This window comes from Nerophis lumbriciformis, linkage group LG25, assembly GCF_033978685.3.
Source record: "Nerophis lumbriciformis linkage group LG25, RoL_Nlum_v2.1, whole genome shotgun sequence".
Taxonomy (NCBI): domain Eukaryota; kingdom Metazoa; phylum Chordata; class Actinopteri; order Syngnathiformes; family Syngnathidae; genus Nerophis; species Nerophis lumbriciformis.
Genome location: NC_084572.2, coordinates 16,820,373 through 16,837,901, shown reverse-complemented (window position 1 = coordinate 16,837,901; position 17,529 = coordinate 16,820,373). Strand labels below are relative to the sequence as shown.

Here is a 17,529-nt window from a genome sequence, read left to right as displayed (position 1 = left end):
ATGATTGGGTATAAAAACAGCTTCCCAAAAAATGCTCAGTCTTTCACAAGAAAGGATGGGGTGAGGTACACCCCTTTGTCCACAACTGCGTGAGCAAATAGTTAAACAGTTTAAGAACAACGTTTCTCAAAGTGCAATTGCAAGAAATTTAGAGATTTCTTTTTTCTTTTTCTTTTTTTATGTCCTGTCCAGCTTCTCAGGCAAATCATATAGTTGATGTAGATGCCCATGTCGGCTGTTCAGATTTACTTTACAAAAGAGAAGTGTAGGATACTTCTCTTGTTGCCTTATTTGTATTTGACTTTATTAAATGTATTTATATTATCATTTAGTGCAGCCGGGTCGGAGCAGGAGGGGATAGAAAGAGAGAAAAAAGAAGACAGAGGGGGAAATTGTGGGGACAAGAGGGGGATTAGACAGAGAGACAAAAACAACAACAGCAAACACAACAACAACAACAATAGAGCAACATCAGCAAATACGACATGTACAAATATGATGGTAAAAGTAATAGCAAATAAGCGAAAAATAAAAAATAATACAGAAATGACAATGAGCATTATTACACTACAAATGGATCAATACAAATACCAATAGAAATAGCGCTATTGATAAAGAACACTACCAATACTTTACCTTTATTATCAACAATACAGTTGTTCAAGTGCAACAATACATATACGTAATGATAACTTGACATACGAAAGAATGCAGAAAAATGGAGGGGGAGAAAGAGAAGCAACCTACATTAACCTTGTAGATTGTTATAGTAACAATAGGTTAAGCTTTGTCAGTGTGCCATGTGTTATACCCAGTTTACCCTAGGGCAACAACGTTAATATATGTTTGATGAAACGTGATTATGTGCATGAGTGTAAGTATGCATATGTACTTGTATATGTACAGAATGTGTATATGTGTTTGTACAATGAATGTATATGTACAGGATGTGTATATGTGTTTGTACAGTGAATGTATATGTACAGTATGTGTATGTGTATGTTTGTATATTGAATGTGCTTGTGGGTGTACGAACTTTAAGTATGTAAATATGTACTGTATTTGTGTATGTATGTGGGAGCGTAGGTACAGTATGTATGTATGTGAGCATATGTGAATTTGTATGTACAATATATTCGACTCCCAGAGTGTGTGGGAGCCAGAGCACGGCCCCATCACCCCCGAGAGCCCAACCCACAAACAGTAGGTGTGGTGCCCAGGGAACCAGGGACCACCGCCCCCACGCAGCCAAGCCAGCCAGCGACAGGAACCCCAGAGCCCGTCCCACCGCACCGCAGACAGGCCGCAGACAGACGCACCCGGCAGAGGACAGGGCACGAGAAAAGCAGGGGACAGCCAGACCACAAGCCAGCGAGAGACCACACACCACACGGGCAGAAAGGCGAGATGCCCCGCCCGAGGGACCCAGAGACTCCCCGCAACCGGACGGGAAGACCGCCACCGCTCCACCGGCAACCGGGCCCCCACAAGCCATGCCACTCCACGTAAGCGGCATGGCCGGAAACCAACATTGAATGACCGTGACCTTCGATCCCTCAGATGGCACTGTATCAAAAACCGACATCAATCTCTAAAGGATATCACCACATGGGCTCAGGAACACTTCAGAAAACCACTGTCACTAAATATAGTTTGTCGCTACATCTGTAAGTGCAAGTTAAAGCTCTACTATGCAAAGCGAAAGCCATTTATAAACAACATCCAGAAACGCCGCCGGCTTCTCTGGGCCCGAGATCATCTAAGATGGACTCATGCAAAGTGGAAAAGTGTTCTGTGGTCTGACGAGTCCACATTTCAAATTGTTTTTGGAAATATTCGACATCGTGTCATCCGGACCAAATGGGAAGCAAACCATCCAAACTGTTATCGACGCAAAGTTCAAAAGCCAGCATCTGTGATGGTATGGGGGTGCATTAGTGCCCAAGGCATGGGTAACTTACACATCTGTGAAAGCACCATTAATGCTGAAAGGTACATACAGGTTTTGGAACAACATATGCTGCCATCTAAGCGCCGTCTTTTTCATGGACGCCCCTGCTTATTTCAGCAAGACAATGCCAAGCCACATTCAGCACGTGTTACAACAGTGTGGCTTCGTAAAAAAAGAGTGCAGGGTTTGTATTTGATGTAGCAAGCTGCTTTGCAGTGGAACTCGTAGTGTAGCTTGCTACAATTCTCTGAGATAGCTTCCCTCGTAGCTGAGCTACTTTTAATCGAGAGTAACTTGTAGCTTAGCTTACTACGTTTTCCAACTAACTTGCCCATCACTGTAAGTAAGACCACCCACAAAACGACGCATCTTGTAGAGACGGTCAGAAAGCAGCTTGAAAATGGTCTATAAAACATAATTTGTGCAAAATGTTGGCCAAAGAACCACCATTTTATGTTTTGTAGACCACAAGGAACTGTTTCAAATGTAGAAAAAAAATCATAATGTGACAGGTGCTAGAACTGGTCGCCCTTTAGGGCCCTGGGGAGGCTATAAATAAGAGAGGAAGCCCTGCGGCCTTCCCTTTGCCCCAAAGCCTGACTTTTAGTGTTTGGCGAGCAGACCTGCTAGCTACTGGGTAGGTGTGGATTTTGGTTTTATGAGTTTTGTTTCATGTTTGCAACCACTGCATTTTAATAATAATGCAAATACCACTTTTATAGAGACCCGATACCCTGGTAGAAGTGTGGAGTTTTGTGCACATACACCGCCTGCCTGATATTGTGGTAAGTGTAGCTTTTAGAATTACCTTAGTTGGGTTACTCCATTTTGATTATTCAATTGTACTAATATGTGCACCCCTTTCACAGTGTGTTTGAGATTTAAAGCTCTGGTTGTAGCCCTGAAGTGTATTGTGTGATTGGTGACCAGTAGTAGCAGTTTCAGGTATGGGGAACATGTCATTTGAATTGTATACATGGTTGCTGCATTCGAGTCCATATGGCTCATTCAAACTTCCATCCATCCATTTTCTACCGCTTATCCCTTTCGGGGTCACAGGGGGTGCTGGAGCCTTTCTCAGCTGCATTCGGGTGGTAGGCGGGGTACACCCTGGACAAGTCGCCACCTCATCGCAGTCATTCACACTTTTACTACCCCTATAGCTTCCAGTTACCCGGTCAGTCTCTCCAGCCTCCAGTATTAGCTGGCAGGCCTGGTTTTAAAAACGTTATTTTGATAATGTGTATTTTCAGATTATGTTTTAGTGTACAGTATTAATGTATTTGTTGAATTGTGTTGCTTTTTACCAGTGGTGTGCCGTCAGGGCCAGCAAGACCTTCTCTGCTGGCCTAACATAACCTGAAATCATGATCATAATTAAAGATGTTAAATTTACCTTCCCCAAATATCTAAAAGTATTCATATTCTCTTCATGTCATTTTATGCTCCTTCCAGCGCTGTTGTTTTTAAGTTATAGAGTTTTTATCCAATCAGAATTCAGCTAGCTTATGTTGCCATGCTGTACCAAATCTGCCCGAAGCCTTCAGAATCAACAATGCGGGTGTCTGTGCACTATAAGTGAACGGACACAAACATTTGACAAGACAGTTGCGATAGCCAATCAGATCACGAGTTGTTGTCAGTAAGGCCTTCTAGCTGGCCTAAGGCAGATATATATTGTGATGTTATGAACGAGGTAGCATAAGAACGCCATTACCCAGCATGCCATAGTACTGAAGAGCATGGGCAGTAGCCCCGTTCAGCTTGTTTTTGATGAGCACGCTGTGGAGTAAACTTAAAGAACTCAGCGAACACGCCTCGTCGGCATCTTTTATTATTAGAATTGAATTGACTTATTTATTTCAAACCTGCACAGTACAACAACACACATTTTTTTTTTTTTACATTTTGGCAGAGACATTTATGCAAGACTTGAAAAGGGGTTGGATGAAGCAAATGCTTATACTATCCCAACCCCTCTCACTCACTCCACATTTAACATAAACAATATAATACAAGAACAATACTATACAAACAAAAACAAGAAAAGCTCCTGTACACTAACAATACAATAGTACCACTGTTACTATGAGACAAGACGAGACAAAACACACACATACATACACACATTAGACAAGACAACACACAGCCTCCGAAGCAGAACCTCCAGGTTCTATAACAGCTTCTTCCCTCAGGCCGTAAGACTCTTGAATACATCATAATTATCCCCTCAACTCCCCCCAAAATGGATTAACTCGCTGGAATAAAAAAGACAATACAACATACATCCATAAACGTGGATGCATATGAAAAAGTGCAATATATTTATCTGTACAGTAACCTATTTATTTATTTATATATGCACCTTATTGTTTTTTTATCCTGCTCTACCATGAGCTAATGCAGCAAAATGTCTTTCTTATCTGTAATGTAAAGTTCAAATTTGAATGACAATAAAAAGGAAGTCAAAGTCTAGGTCTAAGTCTAATATATTTGCAAGGCCATTTTCAAGAAGGATATTTAAAGAGATACATCTTGTGAGACGATGTCAGCCAACCCCGGAAGCTCGAATGGGTGCTACAGATTGTAAGTTCAAAAAATGTTTTTCTTAATTTTTTCACATTTAATGTTTTTTGCAATTTTAATTTTGACAGTACCACATAAGATATGTTTAATTGCTGATGCAGGCTTATTGATTTGTAAATGCGCCTGTTTTGTATATTGTTGGTGGTGACTCAATGCACAGCAGTGCGTAAATGTGTTTCTGTATAGTATTTCTCCAGCAATGGTCATGTGGTGACATAAATTATGGTATTTTGAGAGGTAATCATTGAAGTCGGACATCACTGAAGGCCTAGGTGGGAAACGCACGGCCCGCCACTGCTTTTTACCAATGTCATGATACCTGCCCACAGGGAGGAGTGCAAGATATAGCGCACTATTTATCACTGTTTTTCCCACCGCAAACCATACTTGCCAACCTTGAGACCTCCGAATTCGGGAGATGGCGGCGGGGGGTTGAGGTGTGGGGGGGCGGGGCGGGGTTAAGGTGGGCGGGGTTGGAGGGGGCGGGGTTTGGGTCCTTGGGCAAGACACTTCACCCCTTGCTCCTGATGGCTGCTGGTTAGCGCCTTGCATGGCAGCTCCCGCCATCAGTGTGTGAATGGGTGAATGTGGAAATACTGTCAAAGCGCTTTGAGTACCTTAAAGGTAGAAAAGCGCTATACAAGTATAACCCATTTATCATTTATTATTTAAAAGTTAGGGCTGCAAGGGATTCTGGGTATTTGTTCTGTTGTGTTTATGTTGTGTTACGGTGCGGATGTTCTCCCAAAATGTGTTTGTCATTCTTGTTTGGTGTGGGTTCACAGTGTGGCGCATATTTGTAGCAGTGTTAAAGTTGTTTATACGGCCACCCTCAGTGTGACCTGCATGGCTGTTGATCAAGTATGTTTTGCAGTCACTTACGTGTGTCTGTAGAAGCCGCATAAAACATGTGACTTGGCCGGCACGCTGTATGTATGGAGAAAAAGCGGACGCGGCGACAGGTTGTAGAGGACGCTAAAGGCAGTGCCATCACGGCACGCCCCCAATATTGTTGTCTGCGTGAAAATCGGGAGAATGGTTGCCCCGGGAGATTTACGGGAGGGGCACTGAAATTCGGGAGTCTCCCGGAAAAATCCGGAGGGTTGGCAAGTATGCCGTAAACTTGTGCCAATGGGAAGATAAGTTTTATTTATTTATTCGGGCCACGTGCAATGGTGTGAGGGTTATAGGCGTACAGGCTTAGCTTAAGTCAGATTGATTGCATATTTGATTTATGGTTTGTTTTATTTGAATTCATTATACTCTTACCTGTCGTTTGATTATTTGGTTTTACACTATTAGTTTCTGTGCTGTGGACTTGCAATTCCATTACAAACAGTTGAGGTCTTGGATTTACATTAATTCATAATATTGATTATTTTCTCTTCTGTCATGTCAGTGAGGAACCAAGTTGGGATTTATGTCTATTGTATCATTCAAGTCCTCAACGATTAACTAAAAATATAAACAAGTGCTTAAATAACAAATATGTGCAAGGTTGATAAGATACAGACGACAGAGCAGACAGCAGACAATAAGGAAGCCCTTTGTGATGTTTCTTACTGCAATTGCAATTAATTTATGCTATTATCAGTTATAATAGTAACGCCATTACTTTTACTAGTAACAAGTAATCTAAACAATTACTTTTTTGTATGTTACAGCACAGTTACCGATACATTTGATGTAACGTGGCACGCTAGTTTTGATGTGGTTGTATGCCAACATGACAGCGTCAGAAGCACATCAAGGTCAATGCAGGGAGTATATTTTTACTATTTAAAGCAACAACCAGCACTATACTAAAATGAACTTGATATCAAATAGAAAGAGGCAACATCACACAGCAAACATGCTATACACACGCACACATACACACTACTACTACGAAGGAATAATGAACAATAAATCAATTATTGAAGTGACAAGCTTGCTTTCCTACAATACCCCGTTTGTGGACAAGAAGATGTAATCACATGTATTCTCTTTATTAACTAGAAGTAATAAAATCCAGTGAAAATATTTAATGGAGCTGCTGTCACTGTCCGCAAACAGCTGCTGCTAAGCTAACAAACACAGCTGAACTAAAATCCAGCTCAGATTGCGCTCTTGCTGTTGTTACACGTCTACCCTCTGCGAATGAGCGAGAATCTGTACAGGGAGACCAAAATGTCCCAGAGAGGCTCATCCAGCCAAGACCCTGTGAAACTCCACGATTCCGATGCGCAATGCCAGCTCCGCAACGTCGTCTATTCCTCCACATCTCCACTAGAGATGCGGACTTCGGTGTTGGAGAGCCAGCAGCCAAGCCATGACCAAAAGTCCAAGAAAAAAGCACCAAAAAGCAGTTCAGAAATCACAAAACTGCTACCCCTTGTTGCACAGTCCCAAAGGGACCCGAACCAAAGGGAAAAAAACATGCAGAGCTCCTGCGACCTGCAGTCCAGCCACGCTCCACTCTACATCAACGGCACAGCGGTGGAGATAGTAAGCAGCACCAAGTTCCTGGGGGTGCAGATAACTGACAATATAACCTGGTCCCTACACAACAGAGCTCTTGTAAAAAGAGCTCAGCAGCGCATGCACTTTTTGCGTCGGATGAAAAGAGCACAGCTCCCTCCCCCCATTCTCACCACATTCTACACTATAGAGAGCCTGCTGACCAACTGCATCTCTGTCTGGACTGGAGCCTGCAGTGCCTCAGACTGGAAGTCTCTCCAGAGAGTGGTGAGGACGGCGGAAAAGATCATCAGGACTCCTCTTCCTCCTATCCAGGGGATCGCAAAATGCCGCTGCCTGACCAAGGCTCAGAAAATCTGCAAAGACTCCTCCCACCCCCACCAAGGACTGTTTTCACTGCTGGACTCTAGAAAGAGGTTCCGCAGCCTCCGAAGCAGAACCTCCAGGTTCTGTAACAGCTTCTTCCCTCAAGCCGTAAGACTCTTGAATGCATCATAATTAAATGATCCCCTCAACTCCCCCCAAAAATGGATTAACTCGCTGGAATAAAAAAGACAATATAACATGCATCCATAAACGTGAACGCATGTGAAAAAGTGCAATATATTTATCTGTACAGTAATCTATTTATTTATTTATATATATTTATTTATTTTATATATATATATATATATATATATATATATATATATATATATATATATATATATATATTATTTCCATCCATCCATCCATCCATCCATTTTCTACCACTTATTCCCTTCGGGGTCGCGGGGGGCGCTGGAGCCTATCTCAGCTACAATCGGGCGGAAGGCGGGGTACACCCTGGACAAGTCGCCACCTCATCGCAGGGCCAACACAGATAGACAGACAACATTCACACTCACATTCACACACTAGGGCCAATTTAGTGTTGCCAATCAACCTATCCCCAGGTGCATGTCTTTGGAGGTGGGAGGAAGCCGGAGTACCCGGAGGGAACCCACGCAGTCACGGGGAGGACATGCAAACTCCACACAGAAAGATCCCGAGCCCGGGATTGAACCCAGGACTACTCAGGACCTTCGTATTGTGAGGCAGACGCACTAACCCCTCTGACACCGTGCTGCCTATATATTATTTATATATATTTATTTATTTATATATATGCACCTTATTGCTTTTTTATCCTGCACTACCATGAGCGTATGTAACGAAATTTCGTTCTCATCTGTGCTGTAAAGTTCAAATTTGAATGACAATAAAAAGGAAGTCTAAGTCTACTGCGGCGCCATCTAGAAAAGAAAAACAACTTATAAATTGGGGCGGTATAGCTCGGTTGGTAGAGCGGCCGTGCCAGCAACTTGAGGGTTCCAGGTTCGATCCCCGCTTCCGCCATCCTAGTTACTGCCGTTGTGTCCTTGGGCAAGACACTTTACCCACCTGCTCCCAGTGCCACCCACACTGGTTTAAATGTAACTTAGATATTGGGTTTCACTGTGTAAAGCGCTTTGAGTCACTAGAGAAAAGCGCTATATAAATATAATTCACTTCACTTCATAAAGTGTCCTTTTTAGCTTCAAGACAATGTGACAACTCTTGAGATGATGTATGGAAGTTATCTGTGGTACTTTTGTTGTTAATTTCATCAGCTCCAGTTTTAAAAACGTGCAGCCACTCGCCATGTTGGCCTACAGAGTGACGTCTGGTGGCCGTCATGAAAGATAAATATGGACGTTCATCGCTAATTTGAACAGACATAACTGCTGAGCTCAAAGACCAATCTGGAAGGCATAGACAAGCTTCGGCATATATATATATATATATATATATATATATATATATGTTTTCATTCCATCTTTGTGAACTGCCTTCATGTCAGGAGAGGAAGTGATAGAACGCAATGGAAGACGATATAGGCGGTTTTCTGTTTGTAATGAAGCATAAGAAGCCATGCCACTTAACCCAGATAAATATTATCATTATCAGGTCTGCCTCTCACAGCTCACCCGTCTGTCCCATGTCTGTCATATCCATCATCACCATACTTTCACGATCATCAACACACACACACACACTTTAGCCACATTTGCATCCATCACAGCCTGTGCTATGAAGTCAAAGTAAGATTTAGTAGCACCTGGGATGACTAAGCACACTGCAGGTGAGTTAATATTCAATTTCAGACTGATGAGGACCAGCTTGCGTTTGGCTACTCCATTAATTCACGCGTGCTGATGCTCAAGCGAGCAGGAGGGAAGACGCGGGAAACTGGAGGAGAGGCGATGTTTTGCCAAAAGATCAAATTAAGTGGCTTCTTGATTAAAGCTGCAACATAGTCATCGTTCAGATAGACTATTAGTTAACTATCTTAGCAATTATTCAACTATCTTAACGATTAGTTGACTATATTAACGATTAATCAAATATTTTAGCAATTAGTCAACCAATTTAGATTATGAATTGTACACATTCTCATTTAGCCGTCAGCTTTTAAATCCAAATTGATGTATTTTTAAATATGTGCTAATAATTAAGACAATTGAGATTACTATTTTATTCAGAAATACAAGTATATTAAGATAAAAGGCATGTTACATGTTAAAATTGTGGGGTTTTTCGGGGCTGTGAGGGAAAGCACAGATTTAATTGATTATAATTAACTTCAATGAGCAATGCTAACTTAATATAACAAGTAAGTTAAGGTAGTACTGTTTTTATACCGTAACTGTGATGCTCATTAAGCTGCTACATGAATAATATTTAACTTTGTCATTTTAAAATCAAGCTGTAGAAGGCCATCAATTGTACCTCCTGTAAACAACTAGAAAACATCGATACAAAATAAAGTAAAAATACAAAAATACAAAATGAAGGCAAAAAGCTAAATAAATACAAATTAAAGTAAAATAATTAAAAAAGTCAAATACAAAATGAAGTCAATTGAATCCAAAGTGAAGTTACATAAGCATGAAGTCGAATTAATACAATACACAACAAAGTCAAATACAAAAAAGTTAAATAAATCCAAAATCAAATCAAATAATTATAAAGAGTCAAATAAATACAATTGAAAGTCAAAGAAGTAGAAAATTAAGTCAAATAGATACAAATTAATAATTTTAAATAATTAACTACATTTAACTTTAGAAACAGTAAATTAACAGTACTTCGTCAAATAAATACAAAATATAGTAGACATAAATACTGGGGATGTCCGATAATGGCTTTTTGCCGATATCCGATATTCCGATATCAACCGATACCGATATCAACCGATATATACAGTCGTGGAATTAACACATTATTATGCCTAATTTGGACAACCATGTATGGTGAAGATAAGGTACTTTTAAAAAAAATTAATAAAATAAAATAAGATAAATACATTTAAAACATTTTCTTGAACAAAAAAGAAAGTAAAACAATATAAAAACCGTTACATTGAAACTAGTAATCAATGAAAATTAGTCAAATTAACTGTTAAAGGTTAGTACTATTAGTGGACCAGCAGAACGCACAATCGTGTGCTTACGGACTGTATCCCTTGCAGACTGTATTGATATATATTGATATATAATGTAGGAACCAGAATATTAATAACAGAAAGAAACAACCCTTTTGTGTGAATGAGTGTAAATGGGGGAGGGAGGTTTTTTGGGTTGGTGCACTAATTGTAAGTGTATCTTGTGTTTTTTATGTTGATTTAATAAAAAAAAACAAAACAAAAAACGATACCGATAATAAAAAAATAAAAAAAGATACCGAACATTTCCGTTATTACATTTTAACGCATTTATCGGCCGATAATATCGGACATTTCTAATAAATACATAATAAAGTCAAAGATATATAAAATAAAGTTAAAAACACACAAAATAAAGTAAAATATATAAAAAATTAAAGTACAAAAAAAGTCAAATACATAATAAAGTTAAATAAATCCAAAACAAAGCATACAATTACTAACTAGTCAAACACAAGAAGTCAAAAAATACAAAAGAAAGTCAAATAAATACAACATATTGTCATATGAATATAGATTAAATATTTTAAAGTAATTAAGTACATTTAGCTTGAAAAACAGTAATTTTTTAATTTACTTTGAAAGAATTAAAGTGCATCCTTACATATGTAGTGAGTCTTCTTCTGCGTTGTGTAATTTTTTTAAATAAAAGACACTTCACCATGCCGTCGGTTCAGTATTTATTGGAAACCTGTGTTGGAAACACAAAACACACACACAGGTCTCAACTTTCTGGCGGAGTGATATCTGCTCCTTCTCGTTCAGAAGTCCGAAGGAAGAGGAAGTAACATTCATTCATTCATATAAAAATAATAATAAATTAAATTACATTAACAAAAACGTTTTCTTACAAAATAATAATGCACAAATCCACATACCTGTGTTGGAAACACAAAACACACACACAGGTCTCAACTTTCTGGCGGAGTGATATCTGCTCCTGTGTAATGCAAACACCACGCGTAAGTACTATCAAACAATTTACACAGTCGACGCTCTACTTCTAAATAACCGAAATTGTGCATAAAAATTACTCAAAACAACACATCACTTGTACCCACAACAATACTGAGTTAACTTTTCAAGTATCTAGGAACGTTTAGGAAGACTATTTACAATATGAAGAAACACGGAGCAATGGAGAACTATTACCTTCTCGTTCAGAAGTCCGAAGGAAGAGGAAGTAAAGCAATCGAAAAACAGCAAAGTGTCACGACTTGATCTTGGGTGTGTGCTTTTCCGGGATGCAGCGGAAAGTTGGCACGGACGGGCGAGACGGGAATGGAGGTACATGATTTATTTAATATATCAAAAAAAAGTACAAACGAAAACGCGCACAGTGGCGGATAATAAACTATGAAACCAAAAGACTATGAGCAAAAAGTACAAATGAAAAGCACGCACAGTGGCGGAGAATAAACTATGAAAAACAAAAAGATTATAAACATGGAACAAAAACTTACTTGGCTTGGACAAAAAAGGAGCAGCGTGAACATGGACATGAAACAATGGACGGAGCATAAATGTGGTGTGTAGAAGCATATATGGGGTGAGGTCGTCAGGCCGAACAACAGAAAATTAATTAACTTAAATACTATGGACATGATTAGTGAAAGCAGGTGCGTGACTCAAAACGTGAAACAGGTGCGTGACGTGACAGGTGAAAATAATGGTTGCTATGGTGACCAGACAAGGGAGTGAAAAGACAGAAACTAAACAAAACATGACTTAAAACAAAACATGATAATACAGACATGACACAAAGACACTTCCCGCACCGGACATCCGGTTCTTCAAAATAAAAGCGTTACTTCAAAATAAATATAATACCCTGTCTAGTTCATAATATAGCGCAACAACATCACACTATTACATTCACCCCCACTGTTTTGCGCTATAAAATGAACAAGACTCACAGCTTTAATAATACGACACAGCAAAAAAAAATTGTACATTTAGTACCTTCAGGTACCACTATGTAATTCCCTCATTACAAACTCATAAACCAGCCTATCCAGTTAATAAAACTATCCAACTCAGGATTAGGATGAGCACTAGGTGATCAGTCTCTTACTCAACCATAGGAAAAAGTGCCATATACACATTTTAAGGCTTTAGAAATACATAGTGCCAGCAATATGTACCCAATACTATAAACACTGGAATTTGTTTTCATGTTTTTAGGAAAAATGAAAATTCTGTCAGCATTACAATAACTCCTCTCATTATAAAAACAAAAGAAGCGAAGAAGACAGAAGGGGAAAAAAACTCATCCTTAAAGATGGAAGTCTCTAACCCCTAACCTCAACTTTCTGTGTGGACATAACTTGGATAAGCCTATTTACCGGCCTAACTAATCTACCTAATCTTGTGCGGAGTCCACTTCTCAGAGAACTCACAGAACCCCCCTCCTGCACAGTAACTACTGTCTGAGACTCGCTCGCAGCAACAGAATCCACACACGAAGTCGCAACTGAGTATGCAAAATCTCTTACCCCAGACACAGCACAAGTATCAAATGAATGGTCAAGCGGCTGAAAATTACCTGAACTAGCCTCGATTATTTCGGGAGAACCACTGGCATCCCCACTATCGACCCGCTGTCCTTCACTGTGACCCTCAGGTAAATCTGACAAAACAGAAAGGTCAGCCTCCCCCTCTACTAGCGACTCAGAAAGACCAGATACCCAACGTGCAGTCCTGGCATCACTCTGCTCTTCCTGGCCCAACGAACCCCCAGACTGTTGACTCTGACTATCACTGAGGACAGGAAACTCAACTTCCTCATCAGATTCCTCCCGCGAAGGAAGCGGCAAGAACTTAACCGGCATGATCAAATTTCTGTGAACTGTCTTGATCCGGCCAGTGACCGGATGTCAAATGCTGTATGTGTGAAGTTCGTCGTTCTTGCTTACAACCACATATACTGCACTCTCCCAACGATCTGATAATTTCTTTTTCCCTCTCTCTCCCTTGTTCGCTAGCAAAACTCTGTCACCTTCTTCTACGGAGAATCCTTTTGTCTTTCGGTTATACACTTCAGCTTGCTTGGCCTGTCGTTTGCTGATATGTTTCTGAGCTAATGTCATTGCTTCCCTCAGATCTTTTCCCAGAGACTGAACATACTTGTCCACGTCCACGGTCTCTCCATCTAAGAGAACGCTCTCAAACATCACATCGACAGGCAATCGAGGAGTGCGACCAAACATCAAGAAAAATGGCGGAAACCCCGTGGTTTCATGAACTGTGCAATTATATGCAAAAGTCAGTGAAGTCAGCATCTGAGGCCATTTTGTTTTTAAGCGTGGCGGTAGAGCTCGAATCATCGAACCCAGGGTGCGGTTAAATCGCTCAGCCTGGCCGTTCCCCATAGGGTGGTACGGCGTGGTATGCGACTTTTCAACCCCGGCCAACAATAAAAGCTCAGCTATTAGCGAACTTTCGAAATTAGCCCCTTGGTCCGAATGAAGGCGTGCTGGAAATCCATACACAGGAAAAAAATTATTCCACAGCACCCGAGCAACAGTTTTAGCAGTCTGGTTAGAGCAGGGATAGGCACAAGCTACCCTAGTGAAATGATCGGTGACTACCAGCACATCAACAGACTTGTTATTAACATCCTCTGCTGACCAAAAATCAACACATACCAACTCCATCGGGGCAGTAGTCACAATAGACAATAGTGGAGCTCTGGCTTCCGGTTCTGGAGCTTTGCTCAACACACATCTCTTACACTGAGTGACATACAACTTGACATCAGCAGCCATTGTGTCCCAATAGAAGCGTTGTCTAGCGAGCCACAAAGTGCGCTGCTGACCCTGATGACCAGCATCATCATGCAAGCCCTTCAACACTCGACTCCTCAGAGCAACTGGAACGACATACTGGAAAATTTTCTTTTTGCTCACCAGATGCTTGGACACACGATAAATCACACCCAGCCGGGTTGTGAGTTTTCCCCACTGCCTCAATGTCCTGTTAGTCTCCTCAGACTCCTGAACTCTCTCCCTGCGAGAGGGACGGTGACCTCGGTCCACAAAGAACCGTACTCTACTCAACACAGGGTCCTGAAACTGCAATTTGTGCAGTTCTTCATGAGTGAAAACGGGCAATGGGGTCTGACCCATCGCTGCCACTTGTTCTAATTGCTGCATCTGAGAGATGGCCCTCACCGAAACACCATCCTCCCAGTGACAATGCGCATCTAATACTGCGGACACTTCCTGTCTTGTAATCTTACCTGCAACACAAGCTTCGCCCCCACAGACTATAGAGGAACTGGAGTTAGCTTGAGGCTGCTCACTCCTTCCTGGGCGCTCACAGGACAGATGAAACATATCCTGCACTTGGGGCCCTAAAACACCACTCGCCTCTCTTAACAAAACATCATAAGGAGTTCTCGTCAACCTATGCATTACCTTACACCTCACAAAAGGCTCTCTGCTCAGAGCATCGGCCACGGTATTCTTGGGTCCAGGAAGATACTGGATGTCGAAATCAAATGGAGCCAGTTTAGACACCCACCTGTGCTCGCATGCATCCAGTTTTGGTTTCGACAGTATGTATTTGAGCGGATTGTTATCCGTCCACACAGTAAATTTCTGTCCCTGCAGCCAATGACTGAACTTATCATGAATGGCCCACTTCATTGCAAGGAACTCAAGTCTATGAGCTGGGTACTTAGACTGAGCATGATTCAATGACTTGCTAGCAAAGGCAACAGGCCTAGCTATGTCATAGCCATCCTGAACTTGTGAAAGTACAGCCCCTAATCCGCCGGTGGATGCATCGACAGACAGAATAAAAGGCTTAGAAAAATCCGGATGGGCTAGCAAAACCTGGTCAACAAGAGCCTGCTTCAGAGCTTCGAAAACCTGCTTACACTCCTCATTCCAATCGGCAGGAGTAAGCCTGCGTACAGCTTTTCGACGCAGTTTACCACGAGCCCCACGTGGCTGTTTACCCCCTGAGAGAAGTTGAAAAAGCGGCTTAGCCATCATAGAGCAGTTCTCAATGAAATGTTGATAATATATTACCATGCCAAGGAACGAGCGCAACTTATCAACTGACGGTGTGACACCATCACTGTCCATCATGTCGGACTCACTCACGCTCACAATGGCCCGCACTTTGTCTGAATCAGTGGATATCCCCTCCTGAGAAACCACATGCCCCAAAAACTTTACAGATCTCCGCAATAATTTACATTTAGCCGGAGAGAGCTTCAGGTTGTGCTGCTGCAAACGCTTGAAAACTACCTCCAGCCTTTCCAGACTCTGCTGCTCCGTCCTGCCAAAGACCAACACATCGTCAAGGTAGCAAAGCAAAGACATGAAGTTCTGATCACCAAAGATGGTGAGCATCATCCTCATAAAAGTTGCTGGACTATTACAGAGGCCCTGAGGCATGCGATTGTACTCATGCAACCCCAGAGGTGACGAAAAGGCAGTATATTTCTTATCATCCTCGTGGAGTGGCACATTGTAATAGCCCGATGTCAGATCAAGCATGCTGAAAAAGGCATTACCCCCCAGCGCCGCCAGCACATCCGCCTGATGAGGCAGAGGATGAGCGTCTTTGACTGTGCGGGCGTTTAACCAGCGAAAATCTTTGCACACTCTGAGGTTACCATCTTTCTTCCAACACAATGCCAAAGGTGAAGCGTACTCACTACTTGACTTTCTGATTATATCCCGTTCTTCCATCTCATCCAGAGTCTCTCTCCACTTCTGGTAGTGTGCCGGAGAGAGCCTCCGATAAGGCAACCTAAAGGGGCGGTCATCAGTCAGTCGAATACGGTGACAAAAGCCAGTAACCTCCCCACAATCCAAAGTGTGTCTGGAGAACACACTTTCGTACTTCACAATCAAATCAGTCAATTTCTCTTTCCAAGCTGGAGATATGTCACATTCATTCACTGACAAACTCCGAAGACCCAGACCCTCGAGCCTAGAATCCCCTCTTATCACACTACCGCTCACCGAACTCTGCGCTGTCAAACTGCCTTGACAGTCGTCACTGTTAACTCTCACCACATTTTGGTGAACAGTATGTTCGATACCATCATCAAAATCCTCCAATGCGATGCACGGGGAAACATCTGCCACTTTTGCATTTCTTCGCAAAGTCAATGTGGATGTAGTTGGGTTGATTATTTTCACGGGGACCCAACCATCTCCCCACAACGGAGTCACTACTCTACCGACTAGTATGTTACGGGGCACACAACGTGATGAACTTGGCTCCACGATAACAGTACTGCCAACTGAGAGTTTAGTCTCTTTGGGAAGGCGGCCCCACACAACATGTTCACTCATAGGCTCCAATGTTACTGCCTGTTTAAGTTTGACTGTCCCCACTCTGTCTGGAATCTTGTCCCCCCTCCACCTTTCCAGATTAGCCAGAAACCGAATAAACTCACTGGTCTCTTGCTGCTGCGGCGAATCAGATTTGCCCACTATACGCCAATAAGCCTCATCAGACTTAAATCTTTTGATGATCGGTTTCAGAAGATTAGTGCCCACAATCATTTCGTCTACCTGTCCGTCAATAATCAGCACTGGAACAAGATAGTCAGAGTCAAACAGTCTGAGTTTCATCTCACAAATCCCCACTGGCTCTGTCTGCTTCCCACCACGCCCAACGAGAACAATGTCTGTAGAGGATATTAAATCGCCACCCACTACTCCCGCCTCCCTCAACTGAGGTACAAGATCTGCGCGCAGAGAAGTGGCCATGGACCCACTATCTAACATCCCCTGAACCTTGACTTTGTCCCCTGCTACCACGGTGGTGAAAAACAAACTGTCGCTTTCGCCTGTCCTCATTGTGTTCTGAAAAATCACTGTTTTGTCTGATGGCGCTAGTTCACAGGCAGCAGAAAACACTGATTGAATATCATCATCAATAGAGGGAAAACCACTTAGCCCCACGTTGCCCTCCGCCAAAGAGGAGCTACCTAGTTTTCCGAACTCTGAGGGGCCCGATTGTGTGGTGACTGAGTCGGAACTGCTTGTTTACAATTAGC

At 41.9% G+C, this 17,529-nt stretch overlaps 1 protein-coding gene across 12 annotated transcripts in view; it reads left to right on the top strand.

Moving 5' to 3' along the window:
• The first annotated feature begins 2,539 nt into the window (after positions 1 to 2,539).
• LOC133621664 (sodium channel and clathrin linker 1-like) overlaps positions 2,540 to 17,529 on the top strand; it is a 106,947-nt gene continuing 91,957 nt past the window's right edge. For 9 of the 12 annotated variants that reach the window (XM_061983905.1, XM_072916070.1, XM_072916067.1 and 6 more), the window contains exons 1-3: positions 2,540 to 2,588; positions 2,674 to 2,736; positions 2,821 to 2,896. The gene's annotated coding sequence lies outside the window, so the exon portion shown is untranslated. Of the gene's footprint in view, positions 2,589 to 2,673; positions 2,737 to 2,820; positions 2,897 to 3,010; positions 3,129 to 17,529 lie in introns of all 12 variants that reach the window. The other 3 variants (XM_061983910.1, XM_061983904.1, XM_061983906.1) reach the window with 2 other exon arrangements.